The 19,227-nt window shown below is 42.2% G+C and overlaps 1 protein-coding gene across 6 annotated transcripts in view; it reads left to right on the top strand.

Moving 5' to 3' along the window:
• Positions 1–950: 950 nt before the first annotated feature.
• NR2C1 (nuclear receptor subfamily 2 group C member 1) overlaps positions 951–19,227 on the top strand; it is a 95,177-nt gene continuing 76,900 nt past the window's right edge. For 2 of the 6 annotated variants that reach the window (XM_027855788.1, XM_027855793.1), the window contains exons 1-2: positions 1,394–1,477; positions 3,094–3,338. The gene's annotated coding sequence lies outside the window, so the exon portion shown is untranslated. Of the gene's footprint in view, positions 1,025–1,393; positions 1,478–1,535; positions 1,589–3,093; positions 3,339–19,227 lie in introns of those variants that run through there. The other 4 variants (XM_027855789.1, XM_027855790.1, XM_027855796.1 and 1 more) reach the window with 4 other exon arrangements.

Raw genomic sequence — 19,227 nt, forward strand, 5'->3', positions numbered from 1 at the left:
TATATCCCCTGCCTGTACAGTGCCCAGCCAGTAGTAGGTACTTAATGAATGGATAGAATGGATAGAATGTAAGCTCCTTGAAAGCAAGGCTTCTTTTTCCTCCTTTATATCCTTAAGCCAGTAGATACTTAATGCTTACTAACAGAAGGTAAGCTCCTCGAGAGAAAGACCTGTGTTAACTTGTGCCTTTTTAACTTCAGTGCTGGTACAATGCCCGGCACAAAGTCAGAACTTAATGAATTGATTGATAGAATGTATTGCTCTCATACTGATTGTTACAAAGTAGACAATGACTGCTCACAGATAAAATGTAAGCTCCTTGAGGGCAAAGTCTCCCTCCTCCCATTTTTTATATTCCTATCTTGTTCAGTGCCTGGCATAGTCAGTATTTAATGAACTGATAGAATGTAAGCTCCTTGAAGGCAGGCTCACTCTCTCTTTTATCCCCTGCTCGTATGGGGCCTGGCACACAGCTGGTACTTAATTACTGCTCACTGATTGATGGACCGTAAGCTCCTCGAGAGCAGTGTTCTTCCTTGCAAACCATAGGCGCCTAATAACAGTTAGATTATAAGTATCTTCTCACCAGCGGGCACGCAGAGCAGCCACCTGCCCGTAACCACCAGTCCACTCCTACTCTAGCTCGATCTAGCGCTCCTCCAGCTGCAGTTCCCCTCCGAGCCGAAAGAGGGCGGTGCGAGATTCGGAGCCGTACCCAGACTCCCCCGCCTTCTCTTCTCTCCCTCCCGCGAGAACGTTACTTCTCCCTCGCTTCGCCCGCTCTTCTCGCCCGCCAACGCGCAGGCGCAAGCGGGGACGCGCACCGCGGAGCGGAGGGAGGGGTCACGAACTCTGACCTCCACCCCCCCACACCCAGGCCCCTAGCATCCCCCCGCCCCCCGACCCGCCCTCCTCCTCCGGGAGCCGCCCCCCTCCCTCCCCGCCCCCAGCAGCCGCCTGAGGGAGAAGAGTCCGCGCTACTCAGGGAGACGGAGTGCGTCGGTGGAGCGAGCGCGGCGGGCGGGTAGGTGCCGCCGGGAGGGAGGGGGGGAGCGGCCGAGGGGAGGGGGAGGGGGAGGGGAAAGGGAGCGGCCGCGCGCGGGGAGCGGGCGGGGGCGCTGCCTCCCCTCCCCCCGCGGCCTCCCTACGGTCGCTCCCCGCGCGCCTCGCCGCGGCCCCGGGCTCGGGAACGGCGACGGGAGCCGGGAGGGTCCGCAGGGCCGGGCCGGTGCGGGGCGGCGGGAGGAGGCGGTGGCGGCTCCTGTGCGCGCGCGCGTGCGCCGAGATCTTCCAGACCGAGGCCCGGCCGAGCCGCCTTTAGGGAGCAGGCCGCGCCCCCGGGATTAGCGGGGCCGGCCCGGGGCAGGGCCCAGGGAGCGCGGCGTGCACCCCGAAACCTAAAGAGCCGCGGGGGGGGGGGCGGCAAAGGGCCTGTGGATCGACCGGCACCTGGGGTCTGTGGTTGAAAGCCTTGGTGGTAAATGGCAAAGCGTTTATTAATGCTCCCTACTGTGTGCCGGGCACTCGATGACAAGGAAGGAAACAGCATTTTATGGGGTCCTGCTACGTGCTGGGCTCTTATTCACGGGTATTACTAAGCCTTACTGTGAGCCAGGCACTTGATGACAATTAATGAAAAAGCATTTATTAAGTCTTACTATGCGTTGGGCTCTTATGATAATAAAGTATTTATTAATAGGCCTTACTGTGTGCCAGGCACTTGATGACAAGGAAGGCAAAAGCATTTTATGAGGTCTTACTATGTGTTGGGCTCTTATTAACGGTCAGTGATGAAGTACTTATTAGCAAGCCTTACTGTGGGCCAGGCCCTTGATGACAATTAATGAAAAAGTATCAATTAAGTACTTTATTAAGTCTTACTATGTGCTGGCCTCTTAGGATAAACAATAAAGTATTAATAAGCCTTACTGCATGCCAAGTACTTGATGACAATTAATGAAAAAGCATTAATTAAGTACTTTATTAAGTCTTACTAAGTGTTGGGCACTTATTAATGGTAAAGGGTAAAGTATTTATTAATAAGCTTTACTGTGAGGCACTTTATGACAGTTTATGACAATGAATGAAAAAGGACTTTTTATTAAGTCTTACTATGTGCTGTGCTCTTAGTAATGGTAAATGAAAAGCTTTATTAATAATAACCTTACTGAGGCACTTGATAATGAGTGGAAAAGCATTTTATTAACAAGCCTTACTGTGTACCAGGCATTTGATGATGATGAGTTTAAAAGCATTTATTAGGCCTTTACTATGTGCCAAACACAAAAAATTAGTGAAAAAAATTTATTAAGCCTTACTGTGTGCCAAGCACTTAATAACAAGGAATAGAAAAGTGTTTTTTAAACCCTACTGTGTGCCAAATACTTGGTAACAAGGAATGAAAAAGCATTTATTGAGTTTAATAGCAAGTGAAAAGATATTTATTAAGCCTTATCATGTGCCAGGCACTTGATAATAATAAGGAAGGAAAAAGCATTTCTTGATCTTACTATGTGCCAAGCACCTAATAATTGTAAATGAAAAACCATTAATTAAGGCTTGCTAGATCCAAGCACTTGACAGTAATGCTAACTAGTAAGTAGTCTTAAGAAAGAAAAGGAAGGAAGGAAGAAAAGGAAGGAAATGCTAGGAAGACCTGGATTCAAGTCCCACCTCTGACACACAGCTGACCGTGGGAGCCTGGGCAGGTCATTTAATGTCTCAGGGCTCTAGCACTGACTGAGACCCGAAGCTTCAGAAAAGGTCCTGTTTTTCCTGTGTTCATGGATCGTAGCTCCAGAGCCAGAAGGGAACTGGGAAACTTCCTGGTCCGTTTTTCAGAGAAGGAAACAGGCCCAGGGAGAAGTCTTAGTGATTATCCACAAAGTTTGATTTCCTTTCCTACAGCTAAAGGGAAGAGTCAGTTACTTGCTCTTCTCAGGGTCCAGTGAGGTGTAGTGTGAGCATGGCATGCCATAAGCTGGGGGGCCCAGCCCAGAGAATATTGGAACCAGTTGAGGTTTGAATTGGGAAGAAAGCAGCATCAGCTGCCTTGCCCCTTAATCTGACCAAGTCCTCTGACTTCTATCTAAGGTGACCTTGGAGAAAAGGGAGAAGGAAAGAATTTGGAGGAGGAGTGACCAGATGAAAAGGAGGACTACAAAGGACGAAAGAGAAAAGGCAGCTTCTGAGCTTTTGGTATCAGCACAGAAGTGGGAGAGAATTCCTCCTCCTCACTCCTCAGTCGTCTAAAAGGAGGGCTTCTCAAAAAAATAAAAAGAAAAGAAAAGAAAAGTCATCAGATCTGAAATCCTGGTCTAGTAGCTCTATGCTCAGAGGTCAGTTCTTCACCTGGATTTCCCTGTATTAATAAAATACAGATCTGATCCCCACCCTTCCTCCCAAAACAATTCTCAAATGCTTGACATAACATTTTTGCATTTGATCTTCACAACAGCCCTGTGTGGTAGGTTCCTTATGTGCTTGTTTCCCCCATTTTACAAATAAGAAGGCTAAGACTGAAAGGTGGTGCCTTGCTGATGGTCGTACAACTCTAAGTGTCAGAGGCAGATCTTCTGACTTGTAGGTCAAGTGGTGGAGAAGGATGGCTTTGAAACAGCATAAGTTGTTCTTTAGTCTGAGGCAAATAGGTCAGCAGTCAGGAAACCAACTGGAAATGCAGAACAAAAGCCTTAAAGGACATACTTGGCTCTTTTAGTTGTTTTTTAGAATCTTATTTTTATTATTGGCTTTTGTTATTATATTCTGTTCATTTCTTAATAGGTCTCTTCTTTTCTCCTACCCAGTCAGAGGTTCTTCCAGTTGTAAAGTTAAGGTCTTTAAGATTTTGTGTAATGCTAGGGTGTAGGTGGCACATAATTTGCTTCCTTGAGATAGAGCATTTGCAAAATGCATTAAAAACCTTCAAGTGTTATAGAAACATCTAGTTTTTGTTATTCTGTTATCTGTGTTTGTTAGATTGTAAGTACTGAGGGTAGATTTTTTTTTCTCTATTCACTGAATCACGTAGAATCTAAAGCTGGAAGGGACCTATGAGACCATTTAGTTCAGCCTCTTTATCTTACAGATGGGGACCTGGGACCTAAATGTTAAGTGACTTGGTAGTAAGTGGTAGAACTAGGGTTCAAACCCAGGTTCTTTGAATTCACATCCAGCAAGTGAAATGGTACAAATTATTTCATGCTGACTTCGGGCTTTTCCTTGAAAATGTTTCTTTTAAGGACACAGTTGATTATAGCACTTAAGTTATTATTAAATGCCTTCTATATGACAAACACTCCTACAAAGGGGTAGTAAACATGGCTATAGGAAAGATGCTGACAGAAGGATGGTGGTCGCTGGCATCATGGAGTTGCAGGACAGCTTGTACACTTAAAATTTTCCTAGTATATTAGACCTGGGAGGATCTCCAGAATTGGTCTGGGCCAGGGGTGGGAAACTTGCAGCCTTGAAGGCCACATGTGGCCCACTTAAGTCCTCAGGTGCAGCCTTTTGACCGCGTCCAAGTTTTACAGAACAATCTTTTTACTAAGGAGTTTCTGTGAAGTTTGGATTCAGTCAAAGAGCTACGTTTGAGGACCTAGAGGGCCACATGTGACCTCAAGGCTGTAGGTTCCCCATCCCTGGCCTAGGCCAAAAGTTGTGCTCCTCATTGCCTTAATTCTCCTATTTCCTCTGTTTAATCCCCCTTAATGAGACTTAGTTCTGGATGATTGGTATGAAGTTGGGTTGGAAGAAGTACATTTCATTTCATTTATTGATATCTTCTGAACAGATTTGATGGGCAAAGGGTGGAGGCCTTTCCTTCTGCAGCAACCCTGCCTGTGTGAACAAGTAGTGGATGTTGCCCTGGTGGGGCTCTGTTTCTGCTCTCAGCCTAGGTTCTATGGGGACTTCAGTCATTCTTCCTCAACCCTGCTTGGGGGTGGGGGAGGGCCAGGGAAGCGGGGGAGGGAAAGGGGTGTGTGTGTGGGGGTGTGTGTGTGTGTGTGTCAGTGTGTGTGTGTGTGTCTGTGTGTGTGTGTGTGTGATGGAAATTGCCTTTCCCCATCAGCTCCTGCTGTCCAGTGCTGCTACCACCGCCACCACTTCTTCTCCTCCTCCTCCTCCTCCTCTTCCTCTTCCTCCTCTTCCTCCTCCTAGCCATTTATTCTTTGCTTTAAAGTTTGCAAAGTGCTTTACATACATTATCTCATTTGAGATTTGGTTCTTACCATAGAGCTGTGTAGCATTTTGGTGTGTTTTTGGCCAGGATCTGTGATATTGACTGATTGGTATTAGTAACAAGGAACTCCCTCTGCCAGTGCAGATTGGTACCTGCTCTGCAACTGTTTGTCTTGGAGGGTTTCCTGGTGCCTCGAGAGGGCCAGTGATTTGTTCAGGGTCATGAAGTCAGTCTCTGTCATTGGTGGGACTAGATTCCTGATTCTAAAGCCAGCATTCTGTCCAGTATTCCACACTGCCTTTTGTGAAGCCTCTTGCTTTTACATATAGAGACCTCATTTTACAAATTAGGAACCGAAGCTTAGAGAGGGTACGTGATTTGTTGAGAACAAGTAGTTAGTAACTTGTAAGAGGCTTGTTTCTAACCGAGGTTTACTTCTATCTTCCATGCTTGGTGACTCATGGCCACTAGAATTCCTTTGAACAACTGTAACATGACTTTGACATTTTCCTGTCTCTCATTTCCTGGACAACCTGGCCTTAAAGTCCACATTAACTTTTATATTACTCCTTTAATCTCATTCTTTTGGGTTCATCTCACCCTCCTTGAGTGTCACTTTGTTGGCTGGGGGGAAAGTGACATTCCTATAGCACAGATCTGATCATATCATTCTCCTACTTAGTAAACTTCAATGGCTCTTTGTTATCTCTAGGGTCAAATATTTGTTTGACACGTAGCAACCTAGTTCCAACCTACCTATTTAGCCTTAATTATGTTTTGTTTCCTTTCACTCAGCTTGTGGTCCAGCCAAACTGACTTACCTGCTGTCCTCTCCCTACCCTGCCTCAAGTTGCTTGCAGATGCTGCCCCAGACTTTCCTACCTCTTTTCCTCTCCTTGCTGGACACTGGTTGACCCTTTCCTTTCCTCAAACCCTACCCCCTGTCAGAGGGAACCCAGAATCCCTGTTCTCTGACCTGTAAGGCCATTGCCCCCTGCCCAGTTGCAGTGGACTGGTTCCCTGTAGCTGAAGCACCTCAAACTGCTTGGCCTCTGTATCTGCCCTGCAGCTGAATTTTCCTGTAAGTGGTACTTCTCTCAGAGCTGAAGCTCTTTTAGAAGAGTTTTGTTTGTTTGCATCTTCAGCATTTAGCTTAGTGCTTTATAAGTTCTTTTTCAGTCATTCCTTCTCACTTCCAACCCCATCTTGTGTTTCTGTGCCTTTTCAGGAGCTGTCTGGAATGCATTTCTTCCTTACCTGCCTCTTAGAATACTTAGTTCCTTCAAGGTTCAGTTTCAGCACCTTCTTCTGTCTGAATAAGTCAATAACGATCCCCTTAGTTGCTAATCTCTCCCTTGCTCAAATTGTCTTGTATTTATTTTGTGTCCACTTGTATATACATATCTCCCCTGTAGAATGTAAATTCCTTGAGCGTAGGGATTATCTCACTTTTCTCTTTGTATGCCCAGTACCATGGACAGTGCCTGGCATACGTATGTACAGTGTATATACAGTATATGTAGGTGTAGGTATGTATGTGTGGGTATATATTTTTATTGCTTTAATAAATGCATATTATTATGTTGCTCTATTGGAAAATAAATGTTGGATCAGCTGCTTAAAAGATAGTGTGGTATAGTATAGGAGGTGAAACTGAGTCTGGAGCATATCTCATTGCCACCACACTATCTCTCTAGCAGATTTCACCAGAATTCTTTTTCTATACGTCCCTTCCCGCCCCTCTTACTACCCATATATCTAGAATGTTCTATACACAAACTCACCTCATCTCCCTGTTTCAGTTAGTGGTTATAATAGCAGCTTGTGAGTAGGACAGTGAGTACCAACACAGAGATGACACCTTTTAATTAGATTTCAAAACTCCCTCTCCTTCTTCAACCCTTCCCCTAATGTGGCATGTATTTCTACTAAACATTAAAGCGTTTTCAAATTACTTTTCTTTGGAAAATATTCTAGATGCTTTTGGGAAAAATTTTAGAAACTAATTGGAAAATTAGGTTTGGGAATTACTGAACTCTATGAGGAAAAATTCAGAAAGCCTTTGACCTAGCTTTTACGAGACTTATGCCTTGTGGTACAGAGATTCTTTTACAAGAATGACAGGAATTTTTGTACACTTTAATAGAGGATTTATGGTAAGCCTTGGAGTGAGAGAGAGGTCAGTTTTTAGGTCAGGCTGTATAAAGCACTTTGCTAATGGCTTTTATAGAAGAAATTTTCTGCCTATAGGCATCTGCTTACTTCTCTGTTGAGAAAGGGTTAACTGATGCTCTGGGTTAGTGGAACATAAGTGACAGGATAGATTTTCTTCAATAGATGAAATAGGAGCAAACTGCAAGTGCTAGTTTAGGCTGGAGGAAGCAGCCAGATAAGGTTGCCCATGTTCCCTGGTTCTATTGCCTCACCATGATTTCTTTTTTTTTTTTTTTGGTGAGGCGATTGGGATTAAGTGACTTGCCCAGAGTCACTGAGCTAGGAAATATTATGTGTCTGAGGCCAGATTTCAACTCAGGTCCCCCTGACTCCAGGGCCAACTCTATCCAGGCCACCTAGCTGCCCTCATGCATAATTTCTTTTAACTTCATTCTTTAACACTTACTTCATTACATGTTTTGGAGCAAACATTGAAGCACTAAAGTTTGATATAAGAATGATATAGAATAATGTTAACATCAGTCCAATTATGAGAGCAATTTTTCTACAAATCATAGAGTTGCATTGCAAAAATGTTTCAAGATGAATAGCTAGGGTTTTTTTTTTTTTCCTTAGAGTAGCCACTTTATTAAGTCAATAAGATGAGGTTTCTGCCCTCTTGAACTAGGAGGGGAAATAAGACTTGTCCACTTATACCATAATTAAAGTACAAGGCAGAAAATGAAAGTGCATTTTGTTTGGACCTTTCCTTTAGATTTATCATATTCTGCCTAGAGCTGGGGGGCCTGGGGGAGGTTAGGGAGTGATAAGCATTATTGGGAAAAGTGGCGTTCTAATCTTAAGAGATGAAAGAGACCTTAGGGGTCATTTCAATACAATGCTCATTTTACAGATGAGAAAAGATGGGCCTGGAAGGATGGATAGGAATCACGCAAGATGGAAGGGGCTAAGGGAGGATATAACTGGCAGAGGAAACAGGGTGAATCAATCACTGGGAAAGCACATAGTACATTTGAGGGAGGAAGAATGTAGCCTTTTAACTGCAGTATGTGGTATGTACTGGGTAATAGATTAAAGCTGGAAAGGTAGTCGAGAGCAGATTGCCTTGGGCTTTGAATTGCAGGCCAAGTGTTCTGAATTTTATTTGACATGTAATGAAAATGTGTGTATTTGGTTTGGGAGGAAAGAGGGGTAACTTAGTTACCTTGATTGGTTAACTTGATTAACTGTATCAAGAGCTGTATTCAAGAAAGATGAATTTGGCTGTAGTGGATAGATAATTAGACTATTAGAATAATAGAAAGGTGATGAGTGCCAGAACTCAGGTAGTCATTGTGGGAATAGTAAGGAGAGATATTTAGGAAATAAAAACAATATGATCCTGTGCAGATGTTCTCACTTGACAGACATAGAAACTTTTTTTTTTTTAAATCATTCTTCTGTGTGCTCCTAGTCTCCTGTGATAGAGAATTGCTACTAGGAAGGGATTAGTTCTTTTTCACCAGCATCTCTGCCAGAAGAAAAGCTCTGGGTCACTCAACCTTGAAAGCTTTCCACCAATTTAATGCAATTAGACACACTTGGAATGATGTGCTCAGGCAGTTTGCCCATAAAATCTTTTGACAGGACTTTAATGGTTTCCATTGAAAACTGGGCTTTTGTACCTTCTTTATTTACAAATATTTGGTGTTTTTATCGTCGTCTATCTTATTCTGTCCTCATCCATTTGGCCTTTTTGTTTCTTCATCATGTTCACATCCCCCTCCTCTCAACCTATTTAGTTGTCTTCACTATAATCAACATGATAATAGCATGATTTTTCAGCAAGCTTCAGTGGCCCCCTGTTTCCTCTAGGATAAAATTCAAACTCCTCTGAGCATTTATGGCTGTTTCCTAGTCAAACTGGCTTCTTGTACCTGGGCTGGGCCATTCCACTTCCTATTTCCCTATGGCTCAGTTCTTTCCAGGACCTGCTTTTGTTACTTCCTATAAAGGGCCTCTCTTGTTTCTTCTAGTTAGTGCCCCTCTACCTCCCTTGACACAAACATTACATGTAACGCAGAATAAACTGTTGATGGATACTAAGGTCGAACTTATAGTCTTCTATAGAAATTTCTTCTTTGATAAAAAGAATAATAAAAAAAATGAAAAAGAAAAGAAAAGATAAACCTTTATGGGAAGGAGAGAATGAAGAGGCAAGTTGCCTCGAAGATCATTCATGGGGACCTAATCTGAATAGGTAGATGGCCAGGACCTCACCGTTAAGATTGCCATTTTGTCCTCAAAGTGTTTGGTAGTATCCTAAAAGTAAACTGTGGTGATTGTGTAATCAAGTAAAGTACATTTCCTTAACGTAGTTCAGAAAGGGGCAGTGGGGAGGTTTGAGTTTTGGTGCTATAGGAAAAGTTAAATCTTTGAATTCTGTTTTTATCTTTACCCATTCCTTTCCTTCTACTGATCTGTAGAACTGGTGGAGTACCTAACAATTTTATGTTAATAAAACTTTTAAAACCTTTTTTAATTGGTGTATTTTAATCACCTTCATTTTTTATTGTATCTTTTGTCCTCCCTTCTCCATTTTATGAACCATCTCATGTCATAAAGAAAAAAAGAAGAGATGGGGTGGAAGGGGGGGAAGCAGTTCAACAAAACTAATTCGTGTTAACTGAATCTAACAATATTTTACAGGCATGGCCTCTGACCTTGACAAAGAAGGGAGGGAGGGGCGTTTTCTCAGCTTTTCTCCAATGCCAAGCTAGGTCATTATAAAAAATCAGAACATTTAGCTTAGTTATTTTCTTTCCATTTACCTTGTGTATTTTGCATTGTGTATATTGTTTTCTAGGTTTTTCTTCCTTCCCTTTGTATCAATTCTTATGTATTTCTGATTCTTAATATTTATTTCTTAGGGCTTATTACATACATGTGCCATGATTTGTTTCCATCTACTTAGTTTCCAATTCTGTGCTACTACAAAAAGGGCTGCTATAAATATTTTGAGGTATATGGGGCCTTTCTTAATTGTATTTGACCTCCTTGGGGTCTATGCCTAGCAGTGAGATCCCCTGGGTGAGTATGGACATTTTGGTCATTTTTTAATAAAATGTCAAAAACTGCAGACAGAGACAGGAGAATAAAGGAGTGAGAGCAGTAGTTTCAGCAGAGTAGTGGGGTTGGAAGCCAGATTGCAAGGATATTAGATTTAATTCACCAAATATTAGATATCCACTGTGTTTAAAGTACTATGCTGGGCTTTAGGAATATGAAGAAAAAAATGAAAGTCTGTCCCCTAAAGGAACTTAGATTTTATAGGGAGGTTACTACACAGGCAGAGAAAGTAATACAGGTTTATTTTGAGCATGTTGGGAATGGGGGAAGGGTTGATAGGAATTAGGAAAGGCTTTTGTGTAAGGGTTGATAAGAGCCATTAGAAGCAAGAATTCTACAAGGGAAAGAATCTAGGAATCACCTGGTAGAGGTAAGAAAGGAGTAGGCCCCAAGCATGGAGAAAGAGACGGGAGAGCTAGAATGTAGTGAATGGGGAACAGGCCATTTTGGTTAGAACAAAATGCTAGATTATGAAAGGGAGTAAAAGGTATGAGAATAGAAAGGCAGGTAGGAGCCATATTGTGCAGAGCCACAATAAAAAACCTGCCAAAATTTTGGGTTTTTTTAGCTTATTTAAAAAAAAAAATCCACATAGATAATTTCATCTCTTCAACTTACTTTGGATTTCAATTCCCTTTTAGCCATTTGTGTTGTTATCCCCAGTCTAAAGTTTGTTCTTTTTCTTTTCCCTGGGAAGACATATGAATTGATGCAAAGTGAAGTGAGCAGAACCTGACATTGTACACAGTAACAGCAATATTGTAACGATGATCAATTGTGAAAGACTTAGCAACTCTGATCAATACAATGATCCAAGATAGTTCCAAAGGACCCATGATGAAAAATGCTCTCTACCTCCAGAGAACAAGCTGATTTGAACTCTGAGTACAGATTGAAGCGTATGGTTTTTCACTTTGTTTTTATTGCCTTTTGTTTTATTTTTGGCAACATAACTAAAATAGAAATATGTTTTGCATGACTTCACATGTATAATGGGTATCATATTGTTGGCCTTCTCAATGGCTGGGGGAGGAGCTGGAGGGAGGGATAGAATTGAGAACTCAAAAAAATGAATGGTAAAAAATTAATAAAATAACATTTTTTAAAAGATTTCTTTTTTTTAGAGAACACAGGCAAAATGAGAGTCAAGTATCACTATGGGAGGCATTGGAGATGCTAGTGTAAAGAATAAAACAGTCAAGGAGCTTACATTGTTATGTTAGATAAGATGTGTGTACAGAATAAATACAAATATATGCCAGGTAGTTGCTAGGCAGGGCAGGGGTGGGGAGGATGAAGGGGGGCAGGAGGGAGGACTATGAGGAAAAGCTTCGTGCAGAAGACGGTTCTGTAGATGCATCTTAAAGGTGGAGGTGGAGGTGGAGATAAGAAGGGAGTGAATTCCAGGCTTGAGGGAAAGTCCAGGCAAAGGTATACAAATTGAGAAAGTCAGTCCAAAATGCAACTCATTATCTTTTGTCCTCAAACCTACCTCTTTTCTTCACTTCCTATTTCCTTTGAGTCCTTGCAATCACCGATGTTCTCCGTTTCAACTCCTTGCCCTCCCTGGACTAAGGTACCCAAGTTAACAAGTCTTGCCAGTTTCACCTCCACATTTTTTTTGTATGTGTTTTCCTACTCCACTCAGGGCCAACAGCCTAGTTCAGGCCCTCATCACCTCTTGCCTGGACTACCACCATAGCTTCTTATTTAGGCTTCCAGCCTCAACTTTCTCCTCCCTAATAAACATTCCACATAGCTGCCAAAGTGATTTTTCCAAAGCCCACGATGGTTTCCTGCCCAATAAACTTCTCAGTAGTTTGCTATTCTAGGATTATAGGCATATAGTTGGATAGGACCTAAGAGGCTATCTAGTCCAACTACCTTCTTTTACACAGGAGGAAACTGAGGTGATGTGCCCAAGGTTACACATCTAGTAAGTGGCAAAGTTCAGATTGGAACACAAAACTGTCTCCAAATCCATCACACTTTCCATGGTGCTCTGCTTTTCTTGCTATTCCTCATATGTGACATTCCGTCTTCCATCTCCTTGCATTTGTGCCTGCCAGTGTGGAATGAGCTTCCTCTTCACTTTGGCCTCTTCAGATCCCTAGTTTCCCTCCACACTTAGCTCAAACACAACCTCCTTTAAACAATTATTTTTCAAAATTATTTTTTCTTCCTCTGACCGGCATTTATTTTCTTTCCCTCTTCCAGGTGAATAATTTTTTTAAAAAAGAAAACTCATAACAAATATGCATAGCTAAGCAAAAAAAAAAATCCCACAGTGGTCATGTTCAAAAAAATTTTGTTTCATACTACATTTTAAGTCCATCTCCTTTCTGGCAGTATTGGGGTGGTGTGCCTCCTTTTCATCAGATCTTTGGAGTGGTGCTTTGTTTGCACTGATCAGTTGTAAAAGTTTTCAGAGTTGTTGGTCTTTATAATGTTGTCAAACATCTCCTCCAACATGAGGCCTTTCTTGATTCCCTCCTGTGTGCTACTGGCTGCTCCCTTGAGTATAATCTGTGTATTCTTATGTGTACATGTCTCCCCTGATGAAAGGTCAGTTCCTCCAGGAGAGATACTCTTTAACTTTGGTCTTTGTAACCTCAGTGCCTCACACAGGGAATCTATGCTAAGTACCTTTTGGTTAACTGATGTCAGATGCAGTAGGAATCCAGCAGAGATTTTTGAGCAGGAGAATGATATAGTCAGATAGGAACTTTAGGAAAAGTATATTTGACAGCTGGGTTGAGGATGAAATGGAAGAGATTTTGGGATCAAAAAGACTGGTTGATAGGCCAGAGTAAGAGTTGGAGTGCCTTGAACTTGAGTAGAGGTGTGTGATTGGAGAGAAGGGAGGGAATGAGCATTTATATAGTGCCTACTACGTGGTCAGTCCTCCCTCACTTAAATCCAAGTCACTTGCAGGTCATGGCATCACCTCCCGGGATGTTGTGGTCCTCTTCGAGAACGAAGGACGAACAGCAACAACTAAGTGTTTGGCCTCAGACACTTACTAGCTGTGTGACCCTGGGCAAGTCACTTAACCTCTCTTTGCCTTAATCCAGTGGAAAAGGAAATGGCAAATCAGTATCTTTGCCAAGAAAGCCCCATGGATGGTATGGTCCACAGGGTCACAAAGAGTAGGTCATGGTTGAGCAACTACAATGTGGTAGGCATTTACATGTATTATCTCATTTTACCCCCATGGTAACCTGTTATTTATTTATTTATTCATCCCCAGTTTATAGTTGAGGAAACTGAGACAGGCAGTGAGTCAGCGGCTTACCTAAGGTCACAGCCATATTTGAATATGGGTCTTCCCAGAGCCAGGGCCCTATCCACTGTACCTTGGTTCAGAGAGACTGATACAAAAGGTATAGTGGAATGTAGCAGCATAATGAATCAGGCTTTATTGAATTGACGACTTCAAAACTGATTACATCTCAATCAGTCAATCAGTAAACATTTATTAAGCACCTACTATGTGCCAGACACTGTAGGGATACAAAAAAAAGCAAAAGTCAGTATCAGCCTAAAGGAGATTACAATCTAAAGAGGGAGACAGCGTGCAAACATATATATACAAAGTGAGCTATATATAGGATAAATAGGAAATAAAGTTAAAAGAGGGAAAGCACTAGAATTAAGAGGAGGTGGGGAAGGCTTCCTGTAGAAGGTGGGATTTTATTTTGGACTTAAAGGAAGCCAGGGAGGTCAGTAGTTGGAGTGGAGGAAGGAGAGCATTCCAGCAAGGGGGACAGCCAGAGAACATGCCCAGAGCTGAGAGATGGAGTGTCTTGTTTATGGAATAGCCAGGGGGCAAATGTCGCTGGATCAAAGAGTACATGTTAGAGAGTAAGGTGAAAGAAGACTGGAAAAGTCAAAGGGGACTAGGTTATGAAGGGCTTTGAATGCCAAACAAAACATTTCATATTTGCTCCTGGAGGCAATGGGAGGCCACTGGAGTTTATGGAGGGGGAGCATGGGGGAGAAGGGAGGCGGCATGATCAGATCTGAGCTTTAGGAAAATTATTTCAGTGGCATATGGGAATGAAGGAGAGAGGAAGGAGACAAGGTTTTGTGACACTTGAATGTGCAAAAGCAGGTAACTAGAAAGATGGTGATGTTTTTAATAAAGCAGGGAGATGGGTTTGGACAGAAATATGATTTTGAAATGCCATTGGGGTATCAGAGTGATGATTTCAAGCAGATACTTGGTAACGTGGGACTGGAATTGAGTGGGAAATTATTTGGAAGTCATCTGTAAAAAAATGATAATTGAACCCATGGGAGCTTAGGAGATCACTGGAAGGGAAGGCAGCCCAGGATAGAGGTTGTAGGATGCCCACACTTAGTGAAGTTTGTGTACATGTGTAAGTGAGTGTTCCTGGTACTATGGTTTTAATTTTAATGGCTAGATCTTAGAATGTGAACAATTATGCTGAGGCAAAAATGGCTTCATAAGATGGAATGGGAGAAAAATGCTTTTGGCCACTACATTGGTGAAAGGCATTAGGTTTTCTTAATGAAAAAAATGCCTCAGGTGCTTAAGTAACTGATCAATTATACATATGGCTTATGTCAGCACCACAGTCATCTGCTGCTAACGTCTGCCTTTTATTGCTGATCTGCTGTCTTTCCCAGAGTACTTTGCTCTATCCTCCCAAACTTAGATTGTTGTTTATTTGTCTCTGAGTGTGTCTGCATGGCAGGGCAGAATCTACCTTTTGGAGAAGAAATATTCCCATTGATGACTGTGTGGGAAACATTTAATATCAATTAACTTAATCGCTAATGTATACTGTGTTATTAATCATAGGATCATAAATTTAGAGATCAGACCATTCATTGGCTCTGCTTCCTGCCTGACCCCTGAAGCTAACCTTTGTGGAGAAGGGGCCCACCATTCCTGCTACTAATACCAACAACCAGCCAAGTGCTACTGATGGCCAGGCCTGAGAACCATGAGGATGGCACTGGCCCCTGCTCCCTCGCCCCAGCTCCTGCAGCTGCTGTCCAGGGGAATAACCTTGTGAACACTCAGCTGGGCATCCACTTCTGGCACCGTTTCTGCAAACTCCTCTCCCCACCAAAGTCCTTGGCACTGCCCTGTGTTGCAGCATCAGACATGGACGTGATTTTGTCAGTGGAGATGACATCGAAGAAGACAGATAGCCATTTGTTTCCGTGCTGTGCCCAAAGGACCAGGCATCCGCTTAGTTGCCAGCTGCCTCCACAGCATCTCCAGCATCAGTGCCTTTCTTCACTCACCACTGCCGGCCTCACTTCTCTGTGCTTGTTAATAGCCTCTTCAGTGCTCTTCGGGCTCCTGCCTCCTCCTGCAGGGCTTCCAAAGTAATCAGGGTGCAGGTCCGACCTTGTCAGTCCCTGCTCAGAAAACTTCGGTGGTTCCTGATTTAACCTAACCTCATCGAAGGCTTTCCCCTGTCTGGCTCCCATCCACCTTTCCATCCCTACTTTGTTATGAGTCCTCTTTTCAACTACACTGAGCTGTTTATTCCCTGTTCTTGAACTTACCATTCCATTGGCCATCATCTTGCATTCATGCTGAGTTTATTAATTTATTCAGCAAGTAATTATTAAGCACCTACTAGATGTCAGACACTGTACTCGGCTCTTGGCGTGCAAAGGCAAAAACAAAACAGTGTTTCCTTGAGGAAACAGCTTATGTTCTCCTGATCTCTCCCTTGCCCCATTTACTCCCAAACTTGCACTGAACAAACTGTGTTTGTATTCTCCCAGCAGAATTTCCCCTGAAAGCAGAGACTGTTTCATTTTTACCTTTATATCCTAAAACATATCAACGTCTCGAATAGGGGTGGGAACCTGTGGCCTCAAGGCCGCAGGTTCCACCTCTGCCTTAAATGATGCTTAAATTTTTGATTAAAATTAACTCCAGAACTAGAGTTGGAGGAACCTCATACCCTTTTACCTGGAGTATCTTTCCACAATAGCTTGGAAAAGTAGCCCTCCAGCTTCTGTAATTCCCCCATGTTACTGGTTTGGAAGACCTTTGTTAGGTTTCTGTGTCTTTATAAGGACCTTGTACCACGTGTCTGCTGATTTTCACTTTTCGACAATGAGTTTTGATAGTGTAACTGAGTGTAACTTGGAAGACAGTGGGGTGTTTCAATAATAAAATAGATTTTTCTGTAACATCTTTAGAAGCCTAAAAGTGACAGACCTAGTATAAATATCTGTCTGGTTGTCAGATTCCAAAGCTCTAATCTCTTCCCTTACAGAGGGAGTTTTGCTATGTTTCTGTGTTTGTTGACCTTGTAAATACACATTTAGTTTAGGTTCATTTTGTGGCTTTAATTCAGTAGGTGCCATTTTCAATGTAATAATCTCTTAAGTGATATTCTGCCCTCCAAGTCTTATCTTTTTTTAATTCGTCATTTATACTATTGCCATCTTAGTCATTTTCCAAACCCATAATTCTGATTGGCACTCCTTTCTATAGAAGCCACCAGGGTTTCCCCATTCACTGTCAAATAAAATTAAAACTGCTTGTGAGGAGCCTTGAATGCCATCCTAACCCAGATTCCTCATCATTTTCTGGCTTTCACTCTCATTTTCAGTCATGTCTGACCTTTCATGACCCCATTTGAGGTTTTATTGGCAAAGATACTGAAGTGCTTTGCTGTTTTCTTCTCTAGCTCATTTTACAGATGAGGAAACTAAGGCAAACAGAGTTAATGACTTGCCCAGGGTCAGTCACACAGCTAGTTAGTGTCTGAGGCTGAATTTGAACTCAGGTCTTCCTGACTCCAGGCCCAGCACTCTACCAAACCACCTAGCTGCATTACTTCCCATCAAATGCTGTGTTCCAGCTGGACAGGATTAATCACCATTCCCTGTTCTTATCCTGCCCTTTCTTATCTGTTTACCTTGGCTGACACCTCCCATTTTTATAACACTTTGCCTGGAATGATCCTATGAATGTAACTCAGTCTGTTTTGTACTATAGAAGTTTGTGTATGTCTTATTTCCTCCTCTTGTCATTAACCCACTGAGGACAAAGACCCGTCATTTTTGTATCCCCAGCCCTTTGTATCCCCAGTCCTCAATGCCTTGCATCTAGTTGGCATTTAACATACACTGATTAAATTTGTGGTTGAATTAAATCAGAGTTATGGGAGGGGGAAAGAGCATCCCTTAACCTGAAGTGGGATAAGATGTTTAAGGTTTAACACTGTTTATGATAGGAATAATATTTACTATTATATGAATAGGTGTATTATTAAAGAATAGGGAAGAAAATAATGGGTGGATTTTGTGAAAAGAAGTTCAAAACCACTTGTAATACCCCTTTAGAAAGTAGTAGCACATGTTAACATATCACTAGCAAGAAATCCTCTACAAGTCCTATAGGATAGGAATGAAATGCTTTCACCCAGGGTGAACAATCAGTATTCCAGTGGTGGAAGGTTTTTTTTTTCCCCTGCAGAGGAGTAGAGGAAATATTGCTGACTACTGTTACCAATCAGTAAATACTGGTTGAATAAGTGCACAGATTAGTGTTTACAATGTAGATAGTGAATTAGGGGTAGATTGGAGGAAACTTTTCAAAGGAAAAATTGCTAGAATTCTGTGATTGGATATATGGGAGTCTAAGGCGGCCTACTCCAAATTATGGTTGTAAGTTTTAGAGAGGAGAAAAATTATTTGAATTTGATAGCAGACTGCTGTCTCTGGAGTTGTCAAAATATTGCATTTTGGAATCTGCATATGAGAATGCTTTTGGAAACGGAGGTCACTTGGATTAAGGAGGCAGAAGGCTTAAAGCCCAGCATCTCACCATTTCTAGCTGCTGTCCAGTCTGTATTCTCCAGGAAGTGCCTTCTGCCCAAATAATGCTTCTAGAAGGTACTTTTTCCCCCAACTTTCTAAAACTGCTTTTATCCCTGGGCCTTGTAGAGCTGCCTTGTTTACTGGACAGACACTTGAAAAGCCTGGCTACTGGCAGGCCAGGAAATATGGCTTTTTCCAAGTATTTGAAAGACTGTGGTCTGGAAAAGTGCAGCTGTTGGAGTTATGAATTAGTCCAACATTTCTGGAAAATAATTTGGAACAGTGCTAGAAAAGTAACTAAATTTTTCATCGTCTTTTGACTTAGAAATATTTTCGCTGAGCATATATTCCAAGGATGTCTTAAAGGCAGTCTATAGGTATCTCTATGTGTCAGGCAGACCTAGATACATTGAAACATACAAATATATATGTGTGTGTGTGTGTGTGTGCATGTAAAAATTTATATCAGTATTTTCTCTGGCAGCAAAAAAAACTAGAAATAAAATGGGTGCCTATTGGCCAGGGAACTGCTGAAGAAATTATGATAGATGAATATAATGGAATGTAATTGATGCTACAATGCTCTAAAAGAAACAGGCATCAATACTTTTTGAAAAACGGGGGGTGCAACAAGGTCCAACAGGTGTAAGTTTCAGGAAGGAAGATTTTGGCACAATATGACAAAGTTTGCATCCCATTCCTGGAATGCACTCTTTCTTCACCTCGTTTTAGAATTCTTAGCTTCCTTCAAGGCTTATCTTATGTTCTAGGTACCTTCTAAGGGAAGATTTTCATAATCTAGCCAAGTATTAGTACACTTTCCTTTCTCAAATCACCTTATATTTACTCATCTGTGTACATGTTAGAGAGAATTTCACCTCCCATAAGGTAGAGATTGCTTTTGCCACTTTTGCCTTCAAGTCCCTAAGCCCTAG

This window comes from Vombatus ursinus, unplaced genomic scaffold (genome assembly GCF_900497805.2).
Source record: "Vombatus ursinus unplaced genomic scaffold, bare-nosed wombat genome assembly UNPS02011334.1, whole genome shotgun sequence".
In the NCBI taxonomy this organism is placed as follows: domain Eukaryota; kingdom Metazoa; phylum Chordata; class Mammalia; order Diprotodontia; family Vombatidae; genus Vombatus; species Vombatus ursinus.